Consider the following 18,239-nt stretch of genomic DNA (forward strand, 5'->3'; position numbering starts at 1 on the left):
GGGAACCCTCTTGCACTGTTGGTGGGAATGCAAATTGGTGCGGCCGCTCTGGAAAGCAGTGTGGAGTTTCCTCAGAAAATTAAAAATAGACCTACCCTATGACCCAGCAATAGCACTGCTAGGAATTTATCCAAGGGATACAGGAGTACTGATGCATAGGGCCAATTGTACCCCAATGTTCATAGCAGCACTCTCAACAATAGCCAAATTATGGAAAGAGCCTAAATGTCCACCAACTGATGAATGGATAAAGAAATTGTGGTTTATATACACAATGGAATACTAGGTGGCAATGAGAAAGAATGAAATATGGCCTTTTGTAGCAACGTGGACGGAACTGGAGAGTGTGATGCTAAGTGAAATAAGCCATACAGAGAAATACAGATACCATATGTTTTCACTCTTATGTGGATCCTGAGAAACTTAACAAGAACCCATGGGGGAGGGGAAGGAAAAAATAAAAAAAGAGGTTAGAGTGGTAGAGATCCAAAGCATAAGAGACTGTTAAAAACTGAGAACAAACTGAGAGTTGATGGGGGGTGGGAGGGAGGGGAGGGTGGGTGATGGGTATTGAGGAGGGCACCCTTTGGGATGAGCACTGGGTGTTGTATGAAAACCAATTTGTCAATAAATTTCATATATATAAAAAGAAAAGAAGGAAGAAAGATCTCAGATACATAACCTAACCTTACGCCCTAAGGAGCTGGAAAAAAAACAGCAAATAAAACCCAAAAACAGCAGAAGACAGGAAATAATAAAGATTAGAGCAGAAATTAATGCTATCAAAACAAAAACAAAAACAAAAACAAAAAAACAGTAGAACAGATCAATGAAACCAGAAGATGGTTCTTTGAAAGAATTTACAAAATTGATAAACCACTAGCCAGTTTGATCAAGAAGAAAAAGGAAAGGACCCAAATAAATAAAATCAAGAATGAAAGAGGAGAGATCACAACCAACATAGAAGAAATAAAAACAACAATAAGAGAATATTATGAGCAATTATACGCCAATAAAATGGGCAATCTGGAAGAAATGGACAAATTCCTAGAAACATATCCACTACCAAAACTGAAACAGGAAGAAATAGAAAATTGGAACAGACCCGTAACCAGTAAGGAAATCGAATTAGTAATCAAAAATCTGCCAAAAAAACAAGAGTCCAGGACCAGATGGCTTTCCAGAGGAATTCTACCAAACATTTAAGGAAGAGTTAACACCTATTCTCTTGAAGGTGTTCCAAAAAATAGAAATGGAAGGAAAACTTCCAAACTTTTTCTATGAAGCCAGCATTACCTTGATTCCAAAACCAGACAGAGATCCCAGTAAAAAGGAGAACTATGGACCAATTTCCCTGATGAACATGGATGCAAAAATCCTCAGCAAGATATTAGCCAACCAGATCCAACAATACATTAGAAAAACTATTCACCACGACCAAGTGGGATTTATACCTGGGATGCAGGGCTGGTTCAGTATCTGCAAAACAATTAATGTGATTCATCACATGAATAAAGAAAGGACAAGAACCATATGATCTTCTTAATAGATGCAGAGAAAGCATTTGACAAAATACAGCATCCTTTCTTGATAGAAACCCTCAAGAAAGTAGGGATAGAAAGAGCATACCTCGAGATGATAAAAGCCATATATGAATGACACAATGCTAATATCATCCTCAATGGGGAAAAAGTGAGAGCTTTCCCCCTAAGGTCAGGAACAAGACAGCGATGTCCACTCTTGCCACTGTTATTCAACATAGTATTGGAAGTCTTAGCCTCTGCAATCAGACAACACAAAGAAATAAAAGGCATCCAAATTGGCCAGGAGGAGGGCAAACTTTCACTCTTCACAGATGACATGATACTGTATATGGAAAACCCAGAGACTCCACCAAAAAACTCGAATTGATTCATGAATTCAGCAAAGTTTCAGGATATAAAATGAATGCATAGAAATTGGTTGCATTCCTATACACCAACAATGAAGTGACAGAAAGAGAAATCAAGGAATCAATTCCATTTACAGTTGCACAAAAAACCATAAAATACCTAGGAATAAATCTAACCAAAGAGGTGAAAAATCTATACACTGAAAACTATAGAAAGCTTATGAAAGAAACTGAAGAAGGCAAAAAAAAAAAAAAAAAAGGAAAAAGATTCCATGCTCTGGATAGGAAGAACAAATATTGTTAAAATGTCAATACTACCCAAAGCAATCTACATATTCAATGCAATCCCTATCAAAAGAACACCAGCATTCTTCACAGAGCTAGAACAAATAATCCTAAAATTTCTTTGGAACCAGAAAAGACCCCGAATAGACAAAGCAATCTTGAAAAAGAAAACCAAAGTGGGAGGCATCACAATCCCAGACTTCAAGCTATACTACAAATCTGTAATCATCAAGACAGTATGGAACTGGCACAAGAACAGACACTCAGATCAATGGAACAGGATAGAGATCCCATAAATGGACACACAAACGTATGGCCAACTAATCTTTGACAAAGCAGGAAAGAATACCCAATGGAATAAAGACAGTCTCTTCAGCAAGTGGTACTGGGAAAACTGGACAGCGACATGCAGAAGAATGAACCTGGACCACTTTCTTATGCCATACACAAAAATAAACTCGAAATGGATGAAAGACCTCAATGTAAGACAGGAAGCCATCAAAATCCTCGAGGAGAAAGCAGGCAAAATCCTCTTTGATCTTGCCCTCAGCAACTTCTTACTCAACACGTCTCCAGAGGCAAGAGAAACAAAGGCAAAAATGAACTACTGGGACCTCATCAATATAAAAGCTTCTGCACAGCAAAGGAAACAATCAGCAAAACTGAAAGGCAACCTACAGAATGGGAGAAGATATTTGCAAATGACATATCAGACAAAGGGTTAGTATCCAAAATCTATAAAGAACTTATCAAACTCAACACCCAAAAAACAAATAATCCAGTGAAGAAATGGGCAAAAGACATGGATAGACACTTCTCCAAGGAAGACATCCAGATGGGCAAGTGACACATGAAACAATGCTCAACATCACTCATCATCCTGGAATTACTAATGGAAACCACAATGTGATACCGCCTTACACCTGTCAGAATGGCTAACATTAACAACCTAGGCAACAACAGATGTTGGCGAGGATGGGGAGAAAGAGGATCTCTTTTGCATTGTTGGTGGGAATGCAAGCTGGTGCAGCCCCTCTTGAAAACATTATGAAGATCCCTCAAAACTCTAAAAATAGAACTACCCTATGACCCAGCAATTGCACTACTAGGCATTTATCCAAGGTACACAGGTGTGCTGTTTTGAAGGGACACATGCACCCCTATGTTTATAGCAGCACTATCAACAATAGCCAAAGTTTGGAAAGAGCCCAAATGTCCATCGATGGATGAATGGATAAAGAAAATGTGGTGTATATATATACACACACACACACACACACACACACACACACACACAATGGAGTATTACTTGGCAATCAAAACGATTGAAATCTTGCCATTTGCAACTACACGGATGGAACTGGAGGGTATTATACTAAGTGAAATTAGTCAGAAAAAGACAAAAATCATATGACTTCACTCATATGAGGACTTTAAGAGACAAAACAGATGAACATAAGGGAAGGGAAACAGAAATAATATAAAAACAGGGAGGGGGACAAAACAGAAGAGACTCATAAATACGGAGAACAAACTGAGGGTTGCTGGAGGGGTTGTGGGAAGGGGGATGGGCTAAATGGGTAGGGGTATTAAGGAATCTACTCCTGAAATCATTGTTTCACTATATGCTAACTAATTTGGATGTAAATTTTGTTTAAAAAGTTCATTCACACTGCTAAGGCAAATGCAAATTAAGATAACAAGGTATTATTTTCACCCATCACATTTGCAAAATTAAAGTTAAATAACAGTAATGGCTGATATTATCCACTGTTGAATAGTGTGAAATTAATGCCATGTATGTTCTTCAGGGGAGTGTAAAGTAGTATAGAAATGTGGGGAGAAAAAAATTGTGTCAATATCTGTCTCAGAAAGTTAACTTTCAGGCCTCTGTCCCTTACAAATAATAAATGTTTATGGAACTATGAACAAAATTCAAAATTCAACATTGTTTATTGCAGCATTATTTGTAATAGTAATAAAATAATTCATGATCTAAAAAAAAATAGGGGCGCCTGGGTGGCGCAGTCGGTTAAGCGTCCGACTTCAGCCAGGTCACGATCTCGCGCTCCGTGAGTTCGAGCCCCGCGTCAGGCTCTGGGCTGATGGCTCGGAGCCTGGAGCCTATTTCCAATTCTGTGTCTTCCTCTCTCTCTGCCCCTCCCCCGTTCATGCTCTGTCTCTCTCTGTCCCAAAAATAAATAAACGTTGAAAAAAAATTTAAAAAAAAATAAATAAAATAAACTGCATCAAGAGAATAGACCTAGAAAGTTCATTTAATCCATTCTAAATGGCTTCTGGTAGAGCAATGATTCTTGACGCTGACTACATATGAAAGATATAGGGGGGGCTTCTAAAAGGTACCAATTTCCAGATCTCATTCCCACAGATTTTTTTTTCCAAAAAAAAAAATCTTTCTTTGTGATGAGAACTTTTAGTATCTCTCGGCAACTTCCAAGTATACAATACAGTATTATTAACTATAGTCGCCATGCAGTATATTACGTCTCCAGGACTGATTTATTTTATAACTGGAGGTTTGTACCTGATTCAATGATATGTAGTGGGGCCCCTGATATCAGTAATGTTTTGAAGTTTCTCCAGGTGATTACTATAACATGCAGTCCAGATTTGAGAAATAGTCTTCACTAGGATCATCTGAGGCACTTTTTATTATTTATTTATTTATTAACTTTTTTTTATTTTTTAAATTTACATCCAAATTAGTTAGCATATAGTGCAGCAATGTATTCAGGAGTAGATTCCTTAATACCCCTACCCATTTAGCCCATCCCCCCTCACACAACACCTCCAGCAACCCTCAGTTTGTTCTCCATATTAATGAGTCTCTTCTGTTTTGTCCCCCTCCCTGTTTTTATTTTTGTTTCCCTTCCCTTATGTTCATCTGTTTTGTCTCTTAAAGTCCTCATATGAGTGAAGTCATATGATTTTTGTCTTTTTCTGACTAATTTCACTTAGCATAATACCCTCCAGTTCCATCCACGTCATTGCAAATGGCAAGATTTCATTCTTTTTGATTGCTGAGGCACTTTTAAATGCCAATACCTAGAGGCGCCTGGGTGGCTCAGTTGGCTAGGTGTCTGACTCTTAATTTTGGCTCAGGTCATGATCCCATGGTTTGTAAGATTGAGCCCCACGTCGGGCTCTGCACTGGCAGCACAAAGCTGACTCAGGATTCTCTCTGCCCCTACCCACTGTGCTCTCTTTCAAAAAGCAAACAAACAAAAAATATCAATACCTGCATCCAACTCCCAAAGGATTCTCATTTAACTGTTTTGGGGTGGATCCCAGGCCTTTGTAGATTCAAAAGCTCTCCAAATGATTTTTATGTAAAACCAGCTTGAGAATCAATGAGCTGATCAAAGGCTCTCAAACATCAGAATCCTTTGGAGAGGTTGTTAACACAGAGATTGCTGGATCCCATACCCAGAGACTGACTCAGTAGGTGTGAGTGGGTCAGAGACTGTACCTGTCTAATTAAGGTTCTAGGTTAGGTTGCTACTCCTCTTGTCTGTAGACCACACTTTGAGAACCACTGAGGTAAAAATCATTCCTGTTAAAAATATCTCCAAGCAGTTAACAAGGGGTAGGTTGGGGGAGGTGGTGTTAAATAGGTGATGGGGATTAAGGAATGCACTTGTGATGAACACTGAGTGTTGTATGGAATTGTTGAATCACTATATTGTATACCTGAAACTAATATTATGCTATATATTAACTAAGTGGAATTTAAATAAAAACTTAAAAAATATATTAAAAAATGAAGAATATACTACAGTAGTTACTCATATTTTGTTTTTTATAATAAGTATATGTTTATATATTTTAATGTTCCCATTTTATTTCTCCTTTACCTACTATTTTATATGTGATAAACTGGTGACAGTTGTGTCTTTTATTTACTTACTTTATTACAGTATATTGATATAGCATTCATTTGAACTAAAGGAAGAATGGATGACATCTGAAGACCCTAAATTTGAACCCGGAAGCTATGGTTGATACGACTTTAGGTTTATCTCCATTTGGGGATGCATGAATGTATTTTTGCTTGTATGAAGAGTGTTTGCATGTTTTCATTTTTCCAAAGTATAGGATGGAAAAAAGTATATGTAGATGTTGTACAAATGTACTATAGTGAATATCTCTGTTGTTGGTATCCATTAGTCTTTCCTGATGGCACTCACTTTCCTTTTAGGTAATACAGTTCCCCATTTTTGTGGTAGATGAAACTGTGGTAGACAGAATTCAAGGATGCCCCACAAGATCCCCATCCCCTTGTGTACATAAACCTTTTAACCGTTATTCAATAAAACACTAGATGCTGCTGTGAAGGGATTTTCCACATGTAATTAAGGTCCAAATCAGTTGAATGTAAAATATGGAAATCATCTTAGCTGGGCCTGACCTAATTAGGTGAGACTTTAAAGGGAACTGCACTCTTCCTGGAAAGAAATATTTGAAGAGTGAGAGGTATTTGATACATGGAAATTCTCCATTCTTGTATTTGAAGATAGAGGCTATTTGGCAAAAGAAAATGGTGGCCTCTATGAACTAAGTGAGGTCTGTAGTGGATAGCCAGCAAAGAATCAAGGACGTCAGGCCTACAGCTGCAAAGACTGGAGTTATGTCAACGATCTGAATAGTTTGGAAGTGGATTCTTACCCAGAGGCTCCAGAAAAGAATGGAGCCCTGCCAACCTCTTGATTTCAGGCTTTCCTGAACAGAGAAACCAGTCAAACCATGCAGACTTCTGACCTACAAATTACTATGAGACAATACATGGATTTGTTTTAGCCACTCAAGTTGTGGTTATTTGTTTTGCATTAATAGAAAACTAATATGTAGTCTTTGTGAAATGACATGTCCAGTTGCTTGCCTCCCCCTACTGAAATAGAGTAAGCCAGATTCTTCCTCTTCTTGTCCTGATATTGCCAAGGGGCAGGATTACAATCTACTCTTAATCACATGCCCTTTTTTGGACTTTGAAACTTAGATGATTGTCCCAGGAATGAAATAGAATGGCTTATGTGGTTTTATACCCAGAGCAGCATCCTGATCAGATTATTCCTGTCTTTGTGCTTTCTATCCAGTTCTCAAGTTACTTTCTTCAGTCATCCTTCAGTTCTGTGAGTCTCTGACATCTTTCTAGTAACATCCACTTATTTACATTGGCAAGAAAATCTTGTTGCTTTTGACCAAAGATGTGTTGAGGCCAGCTTGCACCTGTGTGCACTTTGACCCACATTTATATTCAGTGAAATTGGTAACTTGAAATTGGTCATGGTGGGATTATTTACTCCATGAAAAATGGCAACAACTACCAATCATGGGGTTTTTTTTGTTTTGTTTTGAAAAACAATTGTTAACCATTTACTAGCACACCATTGATTACAGTCAAAATCATAAATGATGGAACATGTAAGTTCATGGAAAAGGTCAAGATAGTATGAGCTCTAGGAGGCCAAGGGCAGGAGGGTGTTGTAGAAAGAACTTGGATTTTGCCATCAGAGAGCTTTGGCTTCTAATTCTGAATCCTCCAATGTGTGATTTGGGGCAAGCATTTTCTCCTTTGTGCCTTAGTTTACTCATCTATGAAAATATATGAGGAAAATAAGGTACTTGGGGGGAGAACACCACTAAATGCTTATTAAATTTCTATGCACTCTCCTACATTTTTCAGCCACCTTGCTGTTTTGTTGGGGTCTTATGACTATTTCTAGTCAATGAATAGGAGTGATATATGCTCTGTTCCAGAGCAACAGCTAAGAGCTCATATATCTTCAAAATGATGTGTGTGTAGCAGAGTCCAATGGGGGTGGTTCCCTGGGTGGGTAGCTGGACTTCTTGGTGGAGGTGAGGCTGGTGGTAGGAGAATGAGAACAAGGAAACACGGAATGGCCTTTAAATCTGGGTCTGGCTCCAATTTTCTCTGTCTCTGCAGGGTATCCAGGTACAAAAGTGCTCACGTGCAGAAGGAGTTTAATATTTCTTTTAGAATGGAAGGAGCAAGTGAAAGAGAAAGACTACATTGGAAGACCTAATCCAAAGGTGACCAGAGGAACAAGTGTAGATTGGGGCCACGTTGAAGAAAATTTTCAAAGATCAGACTGAGCAATTTAAATTCTCTTCTGAGGCATTAGCCATGCACATGATGTCATTTTTTTCTCCCACTGGGTTTAGTATCCATTGATGATTCTTACCTGATTCAATTATTACTGTGCTTATTGTCCAGAGATGACTCTTTCTACTTTCTAAAAGTTGGATTTCTGCTGTTGATTTTTTCTGTAAAGAAAATTATTTACCTTTCCATGTAGGAATGTATATAAGCATGTATGTGTATCAGTGTTGACTCATTGATATTACTCTATTCAGTGTGTTATAATCCTTTACTAAGATTAATTATTTAGATATGATAATAGTTACAGATTCAGTCAATGAGAGACCCTTCAGGTTGACTCCTGAGTCCATTTAATACATCCCCATCATTTCTTGAGCATTTCTTAAATTTGGCACAGCAAGCTATTACAGATTCATCTTCAGTATTTCCTGCCCCAGGCATCATATATTTCACCATGGAGCCCCGGCTTTTTTCAGTGGGTAATAGTGCTTATAAACCAAGAACTGGGTGTTAGATGTGCTCACTGCTATAGAGGTATCATTGCTATTAGGCCCTCTCAGAGGACACATCTGGGAGTATATATGTGTATGTATGTATTTGTGTGTGTGGCCACATTTTAATCTATTTTACATCCATATTAAAAACCATGAGTTCATACTGTTACCCAAATTATAGTCCAACACGGGATTCATTTCAAATTTCTCCCTTTCAATAATTGTAATCCCCTTCTCTGACAGTAAGAAACATAGCTCATATTATCCATGTATATAATTTATTTATTTACTCAATGCTAAGTCTACACAGAAATTAGTTTTAGAATTTCTAACCCATGATTCTTGAGGCAAAATCAAACATCAAAAAGAACTATAAAACTGGGGCGCCTGGGTGGCGCAGTTGGTTAAGCGTCCGACTTCAACCAGGTCACGATCTCGTGGTCCGTGAGTTCGAGCCCCGCGTCAGGCTCTGGGCTGATGGCTCAGAGCCTGGAGCCTGTTTCCGATTCTGCGTCTCCCTCTCTCTCTGCCCCTCCCCCGTTCATGCTCTGTCTCTCTCTGTCCCAAAAAATAAATAAATAAACGTTGGGAAAAAAAAGATTACATGTTAAAAAGAACTATAAAACTATTAGAGTGCAGTATATTTTTATTTTTTATTGTTTATTTATTTTTGAGAGAGACAGACAGAGCATGAGTGGGGGAGGGCTGAGAGAGAGGGAGACACAGAATCCAAAACAGGCTCCAGGCTCTGAGCTTTCAGCACAGAGCCCAGTGTGGGGCTCAATCTCAAACTGTGAGATCATGACCTGAGCCAAAGTCAGACACTTAACCGACTGAGCCACCCAATCACCCCTGTATATTAAGTTTTTATTTTAATTCTACTATAGTTAACATACAGTGTTATATTAGCTTCAGGTGTATAATACAGTGATTCAACAATGACATACATACCTGCTGTTCATCACAACAAGTGCACTCCTTAATCACAACCGCATATTTCACCCATCCTCCCCAGCCAGCTCCCCTCTGGTAACCATCAGTGTGTTTTCTTTTTTTTAAATTTTTTTTAACGTTTATTTATTTTTGAGACAGAGAGAGAGGCAGAGCATGAACGGGGGAGGGTCAGAGAGAGAGGGAGACACAGAATCAGAAGCAGGCTCCAGGTTCTGGGCCATCATCAGCCCAGAGCCCGACGCGGGGCTCGAACTCACGGACCGTGAGATCGTGACCTGAGCTGAGGTCGGACGCTTAACCGACTGAGCCACCCAGGCGCCCCCATCGGTGTATTTTCTATAGTTAAGAGCCTGTATCTTGATTTGTCTCTCTATCTGTCTCTTTCTTTTTTTTCTTTCCTCATTTGTTTTATTTCTCAAATTCCACGTATGAGTGAAATCATATGGTATTTGTCTTTCTCTGACTGACTTTTTTCACTTAGCATAATATTCTGTAGATACATAATACTCTGTAGGTACATGTCATCATAAATGGTGAGATTTCATTCTTTTTTATGGCTGAATAAAATTCCATTACATATATATATACCACACCTTCTTTATCAATTCACCTGTTGTTGGACATTTCAGCTGCTTCCAAAATTTGGCTATTGTAAATAATGGTGCTATAAATATAGGGGTGCATGTATTCCTTTGAATTGTTTTTGTATTTTTGAGGTAAATACCCAGTAGTATGATTATTAGATCATACAGTAGTTCTATTTTTAACTTTTTGAGGAACCCTCATACTGTTTTCCACAGTGGCTGCACCAGTTTGCATTCCCACAAACAGTGCAAGACGGTTACTTTTTCTCCACATCATTGCTTGTTGTTTCTTGTGTTTTTGATTGCAGCCATTCTGACAGGTGTGAGGTGATACCTCATTGTAGTTTTGATTGATGTTTCCCTGATAATCAGTGATGTTGATCATCCTTTCATGTGTCTGTTTAACATCTGTATATCTTCTTTGGAGAAATGTGTGTTCATGTCTTCTACCCATTTTTAATTGCTTATTTGTTTTTTGGGTGTTGAGTTGTATAAGGTCTTTATATATTTTGGATACTAACCTTTTATTCGATATGTCACTGCAAATATCTTCTCCCATTCAGTAGGTTGCAGTTTAGTTTTACTGATTGTTTCCTTCTCTGTGCATAGCTTTTTATTTTTATGTAGTCCCAATAGTTTATTTTTTTCTTTTATTTCTCTTGCTTCAGGAGACATATCTACAAACATGTCATTATGGCCAATGTCAGAGAAATTACTGCCTGTGCACTCTTCTAGGATTTTTATGGTTTCAGGTCTCACATTTAGATCTTCAATCCATTTTGAATTTATTTCTGTGTATGGTATAAGAAAGTGGTCCAATTTCGTTATTTTACATGTAGCTGTACAGGTTTCCCAACACCATTTGTTAAAGAAGCTATTCTTTCCTACATTGTCGAAGATTAACTGGCCATATAATTGTGGGTTTATTTCTGGGATTTCTATTCTGTTCTACTGATCTATGTGCCTTTTTTTGGTGCCAGTACCAAAAAAAATATTCAGAGTGCAGTATATTAGAGTGCAGTATATTTTTATTTGGTTATAGTTTTATTTATATTAGAGTGCAGTATATTTTTATTTGATTACTAAAGTTTTGTATTATGACTTGAAGCCTATAATTGTGATACCTCCAGGTTTTTTTTGTTTGTTTTTTAGGATTACTTTGGCTCCTTGCAGTCTTTTGTGCTTCCACACAAATTTTAGGATTGTTTGTTCCAGCTCTGTGAAAAATGCTGTTAGTATTTTGATAGGGATTGCATTAAATGTGTAGATTTCTTTGGGTAGTGTATACATTTTAACAATATTCTTTCTTTCCATGAGTATGGAATGTCTTTCTATTTCTTTGTGTCCTTTTCAGTTTCTTTCATCAGTGTTTTATAGTTTTCAGAGTACAGGTCTTTCATCTCTTTGGTTAGGTTTATTCCTAGGTACTTTATTATTTTGGGTGGGATTGTAAATTATATTGTTTTCTTAATTTATCTTTCTGCTATTTCATTATTAGTGCATCGAAATGCAACAGGTTTCTGCACATTGATTTTGTATCCTGCAACTTTACAAATTCATTATTAGTTCCATAGTGGAGTCTTTACGGTTTTCTATATAGAGTGTCATGTCATCTGCAAATTGTGAAAGTTTTACTTTTTCCTTTCCAATTTGGATGCCTTTTATTTCTTTTTGTTTTCTGACTGCTGGGTTTAGGGCTTCCAGTACTGTGCTGAATAAAAAGTAGTGATATTGGACATCCTTGTCTTCTTCCTGACCTTAGGGGAAAAGTTCTTAGTTTTTCCCCATTGAGTATGATGTTGGCTGTGGGTTTTTCATCACAACATACCTGTATTATGTTGAAGTATGTTCCCTCTAAAACTGCTTTGTTAAGGGTATTTGTTTTTTATCATGAATGTATGTTATACTCTGTCGAATGCCTTTTCTGAATCTATTGAAATAATATAGTTCTTATTTTTCTCTTATTGATATGGTATATCACATTGATTGATTTTCAAATATCTACCCTTGCAACTCAGGAATAAATCCCACTTGATCATGGTGAATGATTTTTTTTATGTATTGATGGATTTGATGTGCTAGTATTTTGTTGACCATTTTTGCATCTATGTTCATCAGTTATATTGGCCTGTAGTTTTCTTTTTTAGTGATTTCTTTATCTGGTTTTGGTATCAGTATAATGTTGGTGTCATAGAATGAATTTGGAAGCTTTCCTTTCTCTTCTATTTTTTGAAATAGTTTGAGAAGATAGGAATTAACTCTTCTTTAAATGTTTTGTAGAATTCTCCTGAAAAACCATCTGGTCCTGGATTTTTGTTTGTTGGGAGTTTTTTTTATTACTGATTCAAGTTCAATGACAGTAATTGGTCTGTTCAAATTTTCTATTTCTTTCTGTTTCAGTTTTGGTAGTTCATATGTTTCTAGCAAGTTATCCATTCCTTCTACGTTGTCCAATTTGTTGGCATATAATTTTCATAATATTCTCCTATAATTCTTTGTAGTTCTATGGGGATGATTGTTATTTCTTCTCTCTCATTTGTGATTTTGTTTATTTGAATCCTTTCTTTTTTTTATGATGAGTCTGGCTAAAAGTTCATCACTTTTCTTAATTGAATTAAAGAACCAGCTCCTGGTATCATTTATCTGTTCTGTTGTTTTTAGTTTCCATATCATTTATTTCTGCTCTAATCTTTATTATTTTCTTCCATTTACTGGTTTTGTAATTTTTTTTTTGTTCTTCTTTTTCTAGCTTCTGTAGGTATAAGTTCAGGTTGTTTACTTGAGACTTTTCTTGTTTCTGGCGGTAAACTTGAATTGCTATAAACTTCCCTCTTAGAACAGCTTTTGCTGAATCTCAAGGATTTTGGATCATTATATTTTCATTTTCATTTGTTTCCACGTAATTTTTGCTATTTTCTTTGATTTCATGGTTGACACACTCATTATTTAGTAGCATGTTATTTAATTTCCATGTATTTGTGCTCTTTACAGATTATTTTCTTGTGTGTTATCTCTAGTTTCATAGCATTGTAGTCAGAAAAGGTGCATGGTATGACTTCAATCTCTTCGAATTTGTTGAGACTTGTTTCGTGGCCTAGTATGTGATCTATTCTAGAGAATGTTCCATGTGAATTTGAAAAGAATGTGTATTCTGCTGTTTTAGGATGGAATGTTCTGAATGTATCTGTTAAATCCACCTGGTCCAGTGTGTCATTCAAAGCCACTCTTTCCTTGTTGATTTTGTTTGGGTGGTCTATCTATTAATGTAAGTGGGGTGTTAAATTCCCCTATATTATTATTATTATTATTATTATTATTATTATATTACTATTGATTAGTGCTTTATGTTTGTTATTAACTGTTTTATGTATCAGGGTGCTTTATGTTGGGTGCATAAATATTTACAGTTATTCTAGCCTTTTGTTGGATTGTCCCCTTTATTATTACATTGTGCCCTTCTTTGTCTCTTGTTACAGTCTTTGTTTTATTTTTATTTATTTTTTACATGCACTCCAATGTTTATTTTTTATTTTTTTATTATTTTTTAAATATGAAATTTATTATCAAATTGGTTTGTTTTAAAGGCTGTATTGTCATATACAAGTCTTGCTACTTTGTCTTTCTTTTGACAGCCACTTGTATGATAAGTGCTTCTCCATTCCCTCACTTTCAATCTACAGGTGTCTTTAGGTCTGAAATGAGTCTCTTGTAGGCAGCATATAAATGAGTCTTACATTTTTACCCACTCTGTCACACTATGTTTTTGATTGGAGCATTTAGTCCATTTACATTCAAAGTTATTATTGATATGTATGTATTTATCGCCCTTTTGTTACTTGTTTTGTGGTTTCTATAGTTTTTATTTGATCCTTTATTCTCTTGCTTTCTTCCATTGTTTGTTGGCTTTGTTCAGTGATATGCTTGGACTCCTGCCTCTTTAGTCTTTGCATATCTATTAATGGTTTTTCATTTGTGGTTACCATTATGTTTGTATATAACAACTTCTGCATATAGCAGTCTGTATTAAGTTGATGGTCACTTACATTTGAACCCATTCTTTACTCTTCTCCTCCTTACCCATCTTTTAGGTATATGGCATCATATTTTACACCATTTTATTTTGTAAATCACTTGACTTATTTTTACAGATATACTTATTTTTCATACTCTCATTTATCATCTTTCCTTTCCACTCAAAGAAAGAGTCCCCTTTAATATTTCTTGTAAGAGTGGTTTAATCGTCGTGAACTTCTTTTGTTTTTATTTGTCTGAGAAACTCTTTATCTCTCTTTATATTCTGAATGATAGCTTTGCTGGATATAGTATTATTGGCTGCAGATTTTCCCCTTTCAGCAACTTGAGTATATCATGCCACTCCCTTCTGGCTTGCATAGATCATGCTAAAAGTCTGCTTATAGCCTTAGGGGTTTCCCCTTGTATGTTACTGTCTTCTTGTGTCTTGCTGCTTAAAAATATTTTTTTAGGGGCACCTAAGGAACACGTTCCTCTGTATCTTCAGTTTTTCTGTGTAAGTTTCTGTGTTAGGAAAGACAACTACGTCTCCTGCATTGGAACTAGTGAGTGGCCTTATGAAGAAGACATCCAATGCCTTGCATGTAGTGACCCTGTTCCCCAGAACCTGGCATGCAAGAGTGTCTCCTATGTGTGACACATGTACCCTGTTGTTGTGGTTGAGCCACTTTTTCCTTCAGTTCAGTCATCGGTAATGGCTCTCTGTCTTGGTGGGTAGGGTTTGTTCCCTGTATTGTTAGTGAACCAGTATGGTAATGCTTTGGGGTTGAATTGAGTCACATGCATATCACTAAACTGTAGGGCGCTTTCCCCGTGTTGTCTCCTGAGAAGGTTTCACTGGTGGGTAGGGCCTGTAGTCAGACCAGTTGTCTGCCACCACCCTACTGCTGGGGCTTCTGTCATGCTGTTGTGTGTGGTTAACTTTCGCTTTCTCTGGGGCAGCATTCAGTTTGGAGTGGTGCTGACCACTATAGGGGTTGTTTGCACACTGTTAGGCCTGTGGCACTGCCCTGTGTGAGTTCTGGCCAAGAACATATTGGAGAGGATGGATTTCCCCACATGAAGTGCAGTGGTGGTGTGGCAGCGCTGGCAAGATTTGTGTTCCCCAGCTCCTCTGTGGAGGGGCCCGACCATGCCTGACTGAAGTGGGATGTCAGGAGGGGTGGATTGGCAGAAATACAGCATGTGGGGGTAAAGTGTAAGTGCTAACAATTTAGGTAGCCATTCACTTAGGTCCCCATGTATTTATACTGGGGTGGGGGGCAGGGGAAGGAAATGGCACCTGCCAGTTCCTATGTTCTCCAGCGATTTCTGTCTCTCCAGGACAGGCACTGAAATAAGTTAATAACTTTCTTTCCTATCTGCTTCAGGCACCTTTCAAACTGCTGCTTATATGCTGTATCTCCATGGGCTGTTTTTTGTGCTGTCTCTTTAAGGCCAGAGATTCAGTTCCCTCTCACCCTCTGACTCTGTCAAAGCTGAGTCTGCTGATTTTTTTAAATGCCAGGTTTAAGTCCTGCTGCTTGTAAGAACCATGAAATTCAACCCCTTTGGTTTTAAAAGCCAAATGTTACAGGTATTCATCTTCCCCTTGCAGGCATCACAGTGTGGAAGTCTTTTTCTCTTCCCTTTCCATGTCCAAGGCATCCCTCCCCACTCCATGGACAGTACTGTGAGTCTGTTTGGCTCCCGATTGCATCTCTGCCCCCTCTACTCTTTTCAATGTAGCTTCTTCTACACATTTAATTGTAGAGTTTATTCTGCCAGTCTTCAGGCCATTTTCTGAGTTACTTACACTGCTGTGAGTGTTCTCTAGTTGTATCTGTGGGATGAAGTGAGCCTAGGGTCTTTCTACTCTGCCATCTTCCCAAAAAAATCTTCCTGGAATTCAATATTTAAGTTTTGTTGTTGTTGTTGTTGTTAGTCCTAAAGAATGCAATGGAAATACTTTCCAAAAGTCACTTGGGGGAATCTTGCTTCCAGAATTGTGGAGAATACATATTTTTAATTCCAAAGGTATAAAAATTTTAGACTTTAATTGCCAAACATCATGGAAAAACCTGCTGTGCATCCCGATCCTTACCTCCAGTGAAGTTTGAGTGGAGAGCTTAAATTTCTACCCTAACCTGAGTATAAAGAAGCACTCCAAATTCTGACCCTGCCAGGGTGGTGTCAGACAAAAGTGAGTGGGGAACCAAGACTTTTATCCTTTCTGGGTAGTAATTAGTTTCATCCTTCACCTCGGGTGTCATGAAGACCATGTGGAGAGACTGGACCTCCATTCCCATCCAGCAGTAATGAGGAGTCCTTCCCATTCCTGACTGTGGTGATGGAAGAGAATACCTAGTGGACAGTTGGAAATTTCATCACCTCTAGTGAAGAGTCCACCCTTGTCCCTAGTAGCATTAGTGGAGACCATGTGACCATCCTGGACATCTAAACCCACCCAGAGATGGTGTCAGAGAAGATCTGTGGAGAGCCCAAACTATCACAACCCCTTATCAGTGACAAGGCCACCATCCCAATGTGTCAGTAGAGACCACAAGGGGTGTGGTAACAAGGCACTTCTGCCTTCCCAGCCAGGGTGGTATCAGGAGAAGCCTAAGAGGAACCTGAACTCCTGACTATGCATAGCAGTAATAGGAGCCTGAACTCCTGACTATGCATAGCAGTAATAAGGAGTCTTTCTTGCACTGTGGGTATCAACAGAGTCCACATGGAGAAACAGCACTTCCACTCCACTGTAATAAGAATGAGGCAATGCCATTCAACCAGTGGAGTAATGTCAGAGGATGCCATAAGACTTGAACATAAGATAGCAAATTTCATCACAAAACACCCCAAGTTTCTGTATTTAATATGAAATCACTCATCATAGTAGAAACTCAATGTTTTAAAATATTTTATTGTAATTATTTATTTATTTTAATTATATTTTTATTGTGACAAACTACAACATAAAACTTATTATCTTAATCAATCATTTCTAAGTATACAGTTCAATGGTACAACCATCACCACCATCCATCTCCAGAATTCTTTTCATCTCGCAAAACTGAAACCCTGCACTCATTAAACAATAACTCCCCATGACACAGCCTCTGGTAACCACTATTCTACTCTCTGTTACTATAAGTTTGGGTTATTTGTAGTTTTTATTATATTCTACATATAAGTGAGATCATACGGTATTTGTCTTTTTGGGTCTGGCTCATTTCACTTAGCATAATGTCCTCCAGGTTCATCCACATTGTCCCAAATAGCTGAATAACACTCCATTATATATTATATATTGTTAGTATATCATTATTATTAATATAATAGTATAATAATTATTAATATATATCACATTTTCCTTACTCATTCGTCTGTTGATGGACACATAAGTTATTAACATGTCTTGGCTATTATTAATAATGTTGTAGTGAATATGAGGATGAAGATCTCTTTGAGACAGTGATGGCATTGCCTTCAGATATATACCTGGAAGTGAGATTGGCAAATCATGTTAGCTCTATTTTTAGTTTCTGAGAAACATTCATACTGTTTTCCATAGTGGCTGCACCAATTTACATTCCCACCAACAGTGCATAAGGGTTCCATTTTCTTCACTGTCTCACCAACACTTGTTTTCTTTTGTCTTTATGATAATAGCCATTCTAACAGGTGTGAGGTGATATCTCATTGTCATTTTGATTTACATTTCCCTAATTATTAGTTAAATTGAGCATCTTTTCATATACCTACGGGACATTTACATGTCACTGAGAAAATCTCTATTCAAGTTCTCTGCCCATTTCTTAATAGGACTGTTTATTTTGATGAGTCATATGAGTTCTTTATATATTTTGGATATT

This window comes from Prionailurus bengalensis, chromosome X (genome assembly GCF_016509475.1).
Source record: "Prionailurus bengalensis isolate Pbe53 chromosome X, Fcat_Pben_1.1_paternal_pri, whole genome shotgun sequence".
NCBI lineage: Eukaryota > Metazoa > Chordata > Mammalia > Carnivora > Felidae > Prionailurus > Prionailurus bengalensis.